At 46.2% G+C, this 12,947-nt stretch overlaps 1 protein-coding gene across 1 annotated transcript in view; it reads left to right on the top strand.

Annotated features, from left to right (window-relative positions):
* Positions 1-12,947, top strand: part of kdm6ba (lysine (K)-specific demethylase 6B, a) — a 93,260-nt gene that overhangs the window by 49,034 nt on the left and 31,279 nt on the right. The window lies entirely within an intron of this gene.

The following is a 12,947-nucleotide window of genomic DNA, read 5'->3' as shown; positions in this document are numbered from 1 at the left end:
TGACATGACCCCACAGTGACCTCAATCGATCTGGCTGATTGACTTACAGTAATGCATCAGCCTCATTATGTTTCTTAGGAGAATGGAGGGTTAATAACAAGAGGAGAGGAGGAAGATGAAGATGTGTGTGTGTGTGTGTGTGTGTGTGTGTGTGTGTGTGTGTGTGTGTGGAGTCTGACAGCTGTAATTAACTGATCAGCTAGGAGGGGGAAGTTTCACTGTGTAAATTATTTGGTTAGAGATCTCTTTTCCTCTCTTCCTCTCTCATATCTGCCCCCTCTTTCCTATCTTCTTCTGTTCCTCCCCGTCCTCCACCTCCTCCTCCTCAGTCTGCCACCTCCGCTTTGCTCTTTTCTTCTCCCCATGCTTCGTCTCTTTCCTGTTCTCTCTCCGGTGTGTTACATGGCCTGTCTCTTTAACCCAGTTCCACACTGAACCCTGACCCCCTCACTTGTGTAACTTCTATGATAACGGTGCTTTTGTGTTCACAATGTCTCTCGCTCCACTTCTTCTCCATACGTGAGTCACAAGTCACAGCTGAGCCACACAGGAGTCGATTCATTCTGTAAGATCCAATTGAATCTTTCCAATTTTCTACTTTATTACCAGCCTTTGTGTGTAATATAATTACCGTGCTTTCTCTTTGAGTGTGTTTGAGTGGATTCTTTTCAGTCGTGCATGTGTAGAATTGACAGGTGTGCATTTACTGTGTGTATAAAACAGAGTGTGAGAAATCAAAGCTGTGTCTGTCTTGCAATGTTTACGAGGATATCTGTGTCTCTGCATGAGTGTGTCTGGAGGGCAGCGGGTGCACTGTGACCTTTATGGGCCTGAGTGTGTGTGTGTGTGTGTGTGTGTGTGTGTGTGTGTGTGTGTGTGTGTGTGTGTGTGTGTGTGTGTGTGTGTGTGTGTGTGTGCCCCCAGCCCGGTAACATGATCTGTCTTAAGGAGTGTAACCCTCCATCCCTCCTCTGTCTGTCTGCACCCTGACCGTCCTTCCCTCTCTCCTATATCTTCCCTATCCACTCACTGCCTTCTCTCCTTTCTGTCTGCCCCTTTTCCTGTCTTTCATCCGTCTTTTCCTGTCTTTCATCCGTCTTTCCCTCCTCCTGTCCCCTTTTCGTCCTTGTAACCTTAAACTTGTAAATCTGTGTCAGTCAAAACCTAGAAATACATCTGCCCAAACCCTCAACCCTTTTGGCTTTTGGCACCTTTTTCTCTCTCTGTCACACACAAACACACATACTGTGATCAAATGGCTTTGATTGCCAAGATCAGACAAGGGAGAAGTAGATGTGTGTGTGTGTGTGTGTGTGTGTGTGTGTGTGTGTGTGTGTGTGTGTGTGTGTGTGTGTGTTTGGTGGGGGGTCAGTGTTGGTGTTGTAATTGATTTTCTGTGTTTCCTTTGTTTGACTAGTGTTAGATGTCTGGAAGCACTCTGAAAGCTGCCTATGCTGTGCTGCACTGATACGAGGTGGTATAGATTGTGTGTGTGTGCGTGTGTGTGTGTGTGAGGGTTGGGTGGGGCAGGGTGATGGAGGAGGTCATGAGGCTAAATCTCCCACAGGATTTCTATCACTGATATATAGAATTACGATGATCACAGTGTGTGTGCTCGATCTCCTCTCTGGCAGATGGTCACACTGCATATTCAGGCTCCTTCATTCTGTTTTCATTCAGCAGAAACAGAGAAACTATGACCCTAAAAGCATTTCTGAGGCATACAAAAGACCAAGTCCATGCGTTCAAGTGGCTTTGGGAGATGGGAAAGCTTTTATAAGAGACAGACAAGACATTAAAAACTCCTACACTCATCAGCTGATGGCCATAGGCTGACATGTGTAGGCGGTTTTAATATATTGGAGCAGTGTTGTGGTTCTAACGAGTGTTACTGCCCAAACTGGAGTCCTCCCATCGCCCACCACTACAAAATATTCTCTCAGAAATCTCTCTTGTTTGTTCTCTCTCCTAAGTGTTCGGCTCAGGCCGACTCTTCTGAGCCTTTTATTCAAAGTTTCCAATCAAACTGGAGCCTTAAACATGGAGCTGAGTGTGCACTGTGTGCTGTTTGGGCAGTGTGTTTGCAGTTTCCATGAACTGTGTGTGCGTGTGCGTGTCCTGTACTCTGCTGCCATATGGCAGCTGTATTAGTCCACAGTGTAAACACAGCTGGCTGCCTCCCGTGGCTGCATGGGTGAACAGCAGTCTGCCTGCAGATACAAAAGACCCAAATAGGAGGATCACATTCACCACTAGTACATTAATGGCTATTAGGCATGTTGGGATTCATGGTGTGTTATTTGTTAGGGACGTTTGTGTTGATGTTGGAGCCTGATATCAGACTATTACTGTCTGTCAGTGGCTGCTCGCGTTACTTTGCTGCAGGGAGTTGCGATTTTTACTTTATTTTTTAATTATGATGACATTTTTTATGAACATTGCAAACTGAACAGGATACTTAAAAATGTATCCCCTCTAATGGAAAGACACAGTGCAATCTCTCGAAATAACGAGTCTTTCTTATTATCCTGTTTTTTGTATAAATTGGTGAGGATAAAGGCTCGCTTCCTGTCTGTTTGTTTTACTCAGACTATGTGTGGACACTGTAATTTGTTAGCATTCATATGGCTGGCTGATAAAGGTATTTATCAAAGAGTAATGTTTCTGATCGCCTGAAGCAGAGACACAAAGAGGGAGATAAAGCAGAGAGGAGAAGGCAGGTACTGAACATTTCACATCATAAATAATGTCAGAAACACTGGTGCATGCTAGCCAGTGCTCAGGGTAGCGTGAAATCTGCTCTCGCCCCATCCTTTCTTATCTCCCCTCCCTATCGCGCTCCCTCCCTCACTCTCTGTTCATGTGTGTCTCTGTGTGTGTGTGTCTGTGTGTGCACGCAGGGTAATTGAGGTGTGTGACCTTGCTGTAGGCCTGGCAGGTGTGAAGGGAGGAATGGAGGGAAGCAGGGGATGAGATGAATGTGGGGAGAGGGTGAAGGGATGGATGGATGGATGGATGGATGGATGGATGGATGGAGGGCTCTGCTGTTACATGTTGGCAGACTGATATCCTGCCTGCATGCATATATGTATGGTAATGTTAGGCTTTCTGTAGTGGAAAGAAATACAAGTGATTGTGTGTGTGGGTGGAAGCCTATTCTTCTGCTGTAAGGCCCTCTGCGTGCAACTTGGAAATGAGACCATGTGCACATGTGTGTGGGTGTGTGTGTTATCAGACAGGACGGCATATATAATTTTCTATATGGCACAATGTGTGCATCTGGGGCTTTTTCCTCTTCAAATGGTCGCATTTTTGACGTCGTCAGATTGAAGCATGTCGGTATAATTGCAGCAAAAAAAGGAGATGATTGGCAGCCTTTATGTCAAACCCTTTCTATTACTATCATTAAGACTACATTTCCTATACACCCTGTTACTTCCTGCCACAAAGATGTTGATGAATGTTTTTTCTTGTGCCACTCCCTGGTGTTTACTGAAGCTTTACAGAGGAGGAGAAACATGTTGGTGGCATTTTTTTCTTCAGCTCCTTTCAGAAATGCACCCCTTTATGTCAGTCTGTTAGCAATTTAACATTTTGTCTCATGTCTGAATGAACATTTGAGTCACTTTTATGTAAAAGTCACACTGGCCATCTAGGTCAAACCGTGTAATATTTCTGTGGCACGTTCAAGGTGGTACTTTCAAAGTGGGAATTGAATGCAGTCAGATCAACGTAGCACGAGGTTAAACAGAGAGAGACATGTGCGTCCTGTCCTCATCTTCTAAGGTCGCTGTAATAAATGTGATATCTCAGCCGTCCTCTCTAATGCAAAAAATTAGTTCAAGAAACGAGGGAACGCTTTGAGAGAGGCAAATTTAAGTTAGCGAGGAGGTCGATCTTCTCATATGAGATCAGTCTGTAAAAAACATGTTCTCCTCACGGTGCGACGGGGCCAGAAGAGGTTGACAAGCTCTCACACAACCACAGCAATAATCTGACCAACCGTTCATTCATGCCAGCTGTAAATGTTCTGTCCTGTGTGGATAAAGTCATGAGAAGTGTTAACCTAAAAGTCATCTCTGTCTGAACAACACAATGGCGTCACTTTAACAGATAAAGGAGGTCAGCAGCGTTCAATATTGCACGTCTGTAAAGGCCTTGTGGACTCCTTCCTGTCTGCTATCACAGCACAAAGCCCGATGTCTGCCTGCACTGTGCCCTCTGTCCGATTTGTGCTGGACAACTAGAATACAGAATACAGCAGAAACGCAGCTTAATATTCACAACTACATTTCCATTAGTGTTAAACAGCCTGAAAATAAGAATCATGTTGAGCTCTTTGTATCTACAGAGGGGGTGGCTCCTCTTCCATCCAGACTGCCGTGTTGCACCACCATGTTTCTACAGTAGCCCCGAACCGTCAAACCAAACACTGGTGCCAAATAGCGCCTTTTAGCATGTTTTTGGTGACTTTCATGGACAGAACCGGGCTGATATAAAGTCATCTCCTTGAATTAACTTGCATTAGTCTTGCAGCTGTGTTTTGTGCCAGGTGTGCAGTAATTATAATAACGCTCTATAATGATGAACTGATGTTACATGTAGCTCCTTTTGACAAGAAAGGGCATGTTTTCATCTCCACACTGAGCCTGCCATCGTCTTCCCTGCAGAACCGTGTGGAACCAGAGCAGAGAGGCAGTGAGCTCTCGCACACACCCATCCCCCTCTTCTTCTTCTTCTTCTTCTTCTTCTTCTTCTCCTCCTCTGTCGCTCTGTACCCTCCTCCCCTCTGCTCCCTGCACAGTAGCACAGTGCATCTGTGTCATGTCACTGGGTTCTGGCGTCCCGGAGTAACCCCCACCCCCCACCCTCCCATAACAGCGCAGCCTCTCTCTCTCTCTCTCTCTCTCTCTCTCTCTCTCTCTCTCTCTCTCTCTCTCTGTCCTTGTGTGGCTCTGGCTGTCATCTCCGATCTCTTCATCTTCTCTCCATCCAACTCATCCCTGTCTGCTTTCCCCTCAAGAAACCTCCCCCTCTCGCCTGTCTCTGTCGTCCTCTGTTTCGCTATACTTAATGTGTGTCACTATTTTAATATCTCCCCCCTCTCTCTCACCCCATCACGCAGCACAGACCCAAATACACATCACTGCTCTCTCGCCCTCGCTCTCTGTCCTTCCCCCTCTCTCGTGGAGCGTACACAAACATAAAACTGTCTCGGTGCATACATTAATAGATCCAAGCTCCTTAGCTGGCTGCTGCATGCATAATCTATCTGCTCATACAGAGTGTGAACAGTGCGCTGAACAGTGCGTGTGTTTGAGGCCCGAGGCTCCTCCCTCCAGAGAGAGAGACAGACAGGTGTGGACCAGATTGAGTTCCGCCTCATTTCCTCTGCCCTGTGCAGCTGGTCAAGGACACACATTGACGCACACACAAAAACACACACAGGCATGTCTTTGACACATGGTTATGCACACGCACACACACTTCAAATACAAGGGCAGGGACATGCATACTGCACACACCTCACAGAAAGACACAATGCAAGATGTAGAAGGATCAAATGCAGCTTTAGCACAAACTGGATGTGTGTGTGTGTGTGTGTGTGTGTGTGTGTGTGTGTGTGTGTGTGTGTGTGTGTGTGTGTGTGTGTGTGTGTGTGTGTGTTCATAGGGCCCCCTGCACTTGAATTCCTATGGAAGAGGATTACAGCAATGATTACAACAAGATTGGCAGAGTATTTCCATGGCGACGCTGAGAGATTTGCAGATGGTAGAAATCCCTCCCCAGTATAAAGTCGCTTAAGTCCCTCCCACCGCATGTTATATTCATAACACACACACACACACACACGTAACACTGCACTTACATTACAATATTTATAGCTGTCTTTGGTTATTTATATTTGACATGACAGAACTCATATTGGTCGTCCATTTTTCATGCTGGTATCAAATGTATCAACACTGGAGGGACATTATGATCATGGCACATGCTCCTGAACCACACACACACACACACACACACATACTCACATACAAACAGTCCCCACTGACATTAGCAGTGTTCATGTCAAGGCAGTCTCAGGGGGAGCTGGTCATTAGCCAGCAAAAAATTCTTCCTCTCCAAGCATCTTTCCCCCTTTAATTTTCCATTTGTATTTCAGGCATATATTTATTTAAAGTGCAGCAGCAGAGGGAGATTCTGCTCTTTCATCACCAATACTACAACCGGCCGACAGCAGGCAGTGCAAATGGTTTTGAAATGAATTGTTTTGTTCCCCCTGAGATGTCCAGTAGAACAGAATGTAGTAAAAAAGGCTGCAAGATGAAATCATTAGGCTGCATTTCTTTCCAGTGTGGATCGAATGAAACCATAGATTATCTGAAGGCAGGTTGTATGATGTTCACCTCTCACGTGCTCTTTGGATTAGGTGTGGTGACATTAGAGGATGTGAAATACGTCTCATCCACACCGTGAAATAGATTTGTGCAGAGCTTCTCTCTGTTTTGTTCTGTTCTGCTTTCTGTCTCCTCGCTTGACTTAGTTTCTTTGTTATGGCATTTCCACCTTGATAGATATTACACACACACACACACACACACACACCCTCTTTTGTCTGTGGTGTTGAGGTCTGTTGTGATTGTGTATGGATCTGCGTGTGTGTGTGTTTGTGTGTGTGTGCCCGTCTGCTGTGGAGCCTACCCAGTGCAGGAAGTATGGGGTCACAGTGTCTGAAGGGCAGCCAGACAGCCTCCCTCGCCTTTAAATGTCCAGACACTCATACTTTGCCTTTAAGAACTCAGCCTATAGGAAGGGGGGAGGGGGCGGTGGCGGAATGTATACATCATGGGTTTTTATGCTTACTTGCTGGTGAAAGTGATTGAGTGCTTGTCATATTGTGCAAGTAAATAAGTGTGTGTGTGTGTGTGTGTGTGTGTGTGTGTGTGTGTGTGTGTGTGTGTGTGTGTGTGTGTGTGTGTGTGTGGTCCTGTGAAGACGGTATGAGCCACCATGTGGGGATCACGTGTGCCACAGCAGATAAAGGAGTCTTTGTGAGCAGATGCAGAGGATGCAGCTCAAGCACACACACACACACACGCACACATGCACAGATAGACACACATGAACTTATCCAGACACACACTGTTGTGTTTTTACACGCTGTCTCTCAGCTCACTTTTGCTTTCAAACACACCCTTATTGTTCAGCTCACCCGGTGTGGTTGCAAATTAGAAATTTCCACTTTCAGCCTTTTATATTTATTAGGTATGAAATCACTGCGGTTTGGAGTCAACACACACACACACACAGTGGTGTGATTATAAAGACCTGAGTCAGTGTTTTTGGTATGTGACGGTTAACTTAAATGGCATTGTGCAACTGGATAGTACAGTTTAGCACCTCTGCACTGGTATGTGGGCTTGGCAGGGCTTGCCTGACCACTCTCCAACTTTACCTCTCACACACTCAGAGACAGTAACAGTGCATCCTGGGCTAATGCCTGCAGCTTTAAACACACCTTCCTCGTAAACACGTCTAATTCCCTCTCCACCCCCCACCCACACACACACAAACACAAACACACCAAATGGCACACATAGGCAGAGTTCCTTAAAGGGTGAGGGAATTGCTGTTGTTATGACTCATTATCAGAGTCCCTTCACTTATCACTCAACAAAAATAGCATTTTCTTTTCTTCTTTTCCCAGTGTGTTTGTTTTGTTTAGCTTGTATGAAGGGGTGCCTCAGGCCACATTTCTCAGATTGCGTGTGTGTGTTTGGATGCGTGTGAAGCGAGTTCAGGCATGCCGGCTGCCTGCTTCCCTTCATTCTAATGTTGTTGTTGTTTTTGAGCTACTAGCAGTGTGTCAGCATTAGGGTTGGGCGATATGTTAAAATTTTGTAACCACTCAGCATCAACCAACAACCGTCAATTACCTGTTAGGATTTATTGTGTAAAAACTCTACACCTCAGAGTTTTGATAATCCCTCTGTACAAGTGGAAAGTTTGGCCTGACTGGCAGCAGAGAAAGAAGTTTGCATCCACCCCACGGCTGTGTTCTTCATGGTTAGCCAGGGAGGTTTGCGCTCTGCTCGGTGTTTCCGCACTCAGCTACATTAGATGCTGTTTTAGGAAGTTGACAAGTCAGAGTTTCAGGCTTTGACGGCAAAGCCGTGTTTAATTTTGGAGGACTGACGTAAGACTGCCAGCATTGACTGCTGCGACTCTGAATCCTCTGCAGCTGTGAGGGACGCACTCTGCTTGGCTGCTGTGGCGTGGTGTGTGTGTGTGTGTGTGTGTGTGTGTGAGAGAGAGAGAGAGAGAAAGGACAGTGGGGGTAAAAACAGCACTTTACAAGTGTTAAAAGGGTTATGCTCATCAAACACTCATTTACATGTACTTGCACAAACATCTCTCACACACACTCACAAACTCTCTCTCTCTCTCACACACACACACACATAATCATACTGTTCACAGGTCTTGATTTTGGCAGCAGCCACAGTCGGGCTGCTTTCATTAGCGTCTGTCTAGACACGATTTATTACCAACTGTTCATTCTTGTCTTCTCTCCTTCTCTCTGTCTGTCTCTGTCCTCCTGTTTGTTGTTGCTGGATTTTCAGACAGTCTCGGCATGTGTGCGTGTGTGTTTGTGGCGTGGCTTTAGTCAGTGAGTCTGTCTGTCACCCTCCTCCTCTTTAAGTGGGTGTCATTTTCTTGCCTGTCCCCAAAGAGGAAGTCTGTCTGTCTGTCTTGTCTGCCACTTCATCTATCCATCCGTTTCTCGCGTGTGTGCGTGTGTGTGTGTGGGAGTCGGAGTGGGTGCGATGGTTTGTGAGCCAGGCTTGGTTTTGACCATGACCTTTTACTGAAGCCATGTGGCAGAAGTTCACCGAGCCGAACAGCCCCGACCACAGTCAACCTGACACTCCTCCTCACTGTCTGTAGATGTGCCAGCTCTGGCCGTGCAAACACATGCATGTTTACAGGCAAATGAGACAGAAAACAGACTTGCTGCCTCTTTCATGCATGCACACAAAAATAATTCCTTCCCCACCCAGTTTGAAACCAGTTTATTGGGTTTGAGTGATGTGGTATTTGATGCATTTGCCACGTAGCTTTTTAAATAGCAGCAGATCTGACAGAAAATGCGAAAACAGATGAGTGTTAATATCTATTTTAGCTTTTGGAGGTTTGAAAGAGACATGTAGAAACGTGGAAACACATGAAGAACATCCGCTCTGAGCGGTTTTAAATAGCCAAGTGCGGGAGAAAAAGTGATCCCCCCACGATTGACAGAATCTGTAAAACGGTCTCCTGTATGATAAACCACCACAGAGGGGGAAGAAACCTTCCTGTCATTCAAACAGCTTGAACAGCAGTACCCTCTTACAAATGTCTGCCCACATCCTGATCTCACGCAGAAGTTGAGGATGTGGTGCGACAGCATTCCACGGAGCTCTGAGGTTGTTCACAAAGCAGAGTGTCCTCGCTCATGATGGCTCCTTCATGTGTGCATGCTGATCAGCGCTCGTATTGTAATATCCACCCCGGGCTGTTGACTTTGCTAAAGCTTCATTTAAGGAATTAACCTGTCCCGAGAGACACGCAGGCAGACAGTGAGTGTAGCCTGAAAGACACTGAAGGAGAAAACACTGTCATTTAGCACTCCTGCAGCAGCCTGCTATTGTATGTGCGTGTGTGTGTGTGTGTGTGTGTGTGTGTGTGTATGTGTGTATGTGTGTATGTGTGCTGGTATGAAGCTCGCTGCCCCGACTTGAAGAGACCTACTGAATCACAAGTGAGTAAGGGCTGGAGCAGCCCAAGCATGGCTACTCTGCTCACGCCATGCAGGCTCACACACGTCGAGGAGATGTATGTGTACGTTTGCCATGAAGTCAATGTGTTAAGCTGATTTTACTGTGCACTAGGTCAGTATGTACAGCGCGCAGCAAAGCAGTGAGACAGGGCTCATGTTATTAGGAACACAGGTGTCAGGTTGTGCACACGCAAACCTTTGCATCAGTTGGTCTGACGTGTGTGCGCTTAACTGCATTTGTGCAGCATATATGGATGTGGATGTGTTTAGCATGTGTTCATACATTTGTGTGTGTTTGTGTAGTACATAGTGTGTGTATGTGTGTGTGTGTCTTTGGGGTGGAACACCGAGGTGTGTCACCTTTATGTGTGATGTTTCTTACACAATGGCACTTTTGACAGTTTGACGTTTTTATTGGTTTTGCTTGCTTGATGACCTGGATGGTTTACTTTTTCTTTTGCTAGCTGACCTCATTTCCTCGGTCCTCAGATTGCATAATTTCCCCAGCATCTACGTACAGTCGATCATGGAACTGCTGTGATGCTGGCTCATTTACGTTATAGAGGCTGTTTAGGTTGCCCTGGTGGCCTATGGTTACAGCACATAAAACGTGACCTCTGATGCATGTCATGCTTCTCTCTCCTCCCTTGTTTATTGTCTACTTCTTCACTTTCAAGGTTTCAAGGTTGTTTAGGTCTGTAATAAGTGAAACGGTATGCAGCAAGGCTTTGTTCTGACAAACCCCTTGACATCTTGGAAAGAAATTGCAGGGGAGTAGCAAAGAAGTTGAACCTTTTGCTGCAACACAGTGCAGTGTCATCCAGAACTCACTGTCAGCCAATCAAACGCGTGCCCATCTCTGATTAGTTTGTATTCCCCTGAGTCGTTTTCTGGTGTCTGATGAGCCTTCAAACTGTTTTCATCTGCCACTCCAACCAGACTTCTTGCATCATATTTCATCCTCTCACTGTACTTCTACCATCACTCTTCCATCCGAGCCCCTTGCTCTTGATGCAGTGCTGTGTTGGTCTAAATGCCACACACACACACACACACACACACACACACACACACACACACACACACACACACACACACACACACTAAATACTCTCTCTCCCTCATCTGTCTGTGTTGAATCAGCCCTGCTCTGTTTGCACTCTCTCATCTCTCAACCCATCTTGGTTTTTCCTTCTTTTTCATCTTTTGTCTGGCTCAAGGCCTTTACTCCATCCCCCTCCTCCTCCTCCCATCCCTCTCAGCCTCTACATCTCCTCTGGTCTCCACCTCTGGGCAGAGTCTCTGTTGCTCCACCCCTTAGCATCTCCCTTTGACATTATCCAGCACACAGAGAGAGAGGCGCCCACTGGTTAACCTTTACATAAACACCACTTTCTATATCTCTCTATCACTCAGTCAGCCTTTCATTATTTCTCTTGTGTTCTCTCACGAATAGTCTCTGTCTTTATTTTCATCTCTCTGTCTCTTTGATTACAATCATAGCTTCAAAGTGTACTTCATTGGCTTCTTTTTGTTGTGATTTTGTCTCTCTATCATGCCTTGCCACGCTCCCCCTTCACCCTCTCAAGGTCTTTCTCTTTCACTCTTGTTATCTTTCACACAAGCCTCCTTCCTCCTTCTCTCCCCACAGTCCTGATATTGATCAAGGTCAAATGATTATGTCAAAGCTCGTGACATTTACTCGATGTGTCATGAAAGAATATATTCTACCCTTGCAACAATCCAGCCTTCGCACACACTTGCTCTCTCTGGCATGCCTACTTTTAAGGCAGCCCTGCTCGCCCACATTCTCCCTCACCCACCTACACACACACACACACACACACACACACACACACACACACACACACACACACACACACACACACACACACACACACACACACAGCCAGTCCACCTTTACATTGTGGCCAGCTGTGACCCTTTAGGAGGTGTGACATTTGACCTTGAGTTCAAAGGTTTGGGGCCGTAACCACCAGGCTGCAATATCAGTGAAGGCTGAGCAAGCTATATCTGCCTGCGACTGACACAGCTGGCACACACACACACACACACACACACACACACACACACACACACACACACACACACACACACAAACAAGCTGCCTTAGGCTATGTATACTGCGTTGGTTCTGTGTGTACAGGCTCAATAGAGAAACATATGGAAGCCGCCATGTGTGGGTGTGTTTTATGTTGCAGCCCTGTAGGTAGAATATCAGAGCAGACAAAGAAAGACAGGAGAGGAAGAAAATAGAAGAATGAAAGATGAGCACACTGAAAGAGAGAGAGGTTTTCATTGTACACGGATTGGTTTGCAGGACAGCAGCTTCATCCGTGTGTCTTTGGTAGATCATTCACTTTGCTGTTCCATGCTAACACTTCAGCATGGACATTGACCAACAGTACAGTCACCAAAAAAGTTAGTGCTTCCCTAAAGAAAGCCAAACCCTGCGTTGTAGTATGATAACTAAAGGAACCTTGCACCTTGAAAATGGACAAGGTGTCTTTGTGTGTGTGGGTCAAAGGTTAGATGTTACAGAAGGAGAGAGAGGACAGGCTGAGGGCTTACATGTAGAGTGTGAGGAGGAGGAGGACGAGAGAGGTGGTGACATTTAGGTTGTGACTGGTGTCAACCACAACCAGTTGTCTAAAGGGCACATTCTGTGTGTGTGATTGTATAAGAGAGACAGAAAGTGTGTGTCTTTCTCTGTTTCTGCAGAGTGTGTGTAGTGCATTTGTCTGTAACCATGCTCGTTTTAGTGTTTGACCATCGTCACAGGTGCTGTGTGTTCTCAGAGTGCAGGCAGAGGTGTGTGTTTGTGTGTGTGTGTGTGTGTGTGTGTGTGTGTGTGTGTGTGTGTGTGTGTGTGTGTGTGTGTGTGTGTGTTGGGGGTGGGGAGGTACGCCAGAGTGCCACCTGTTCTCAGTCATGTGGCCCAGCACTGACACTGTGAATCACTGAACAGGCGGCACATGAGGAACACACACACACACAGATGGCCACAGCACTGGGCCAGGCCCTGCTGTGCATTTTGGCTGACACACACACAGACACACACGGTTTCATAAGCCACACTGAATGACATATCGACAACACCATG

This window comes from Chaetodon auriga, chromosome 24, assembly GCF_051107435.1.
Source record: "Chaetodon auriga isolate fChaAug3 chromosome 24, fChaAug3.hap1, whole genome shotgun sequence".
Lineage (NCBI taxonomy): Eukaryota > Metazoa > Chordata > Actinopteri > Chaetodontiformes > Chaetodontidae > Chaetodon > Chaetodon auriga.
This window is presented reverse-complemented; position numbering and strand designations above follow the sequence as displayed.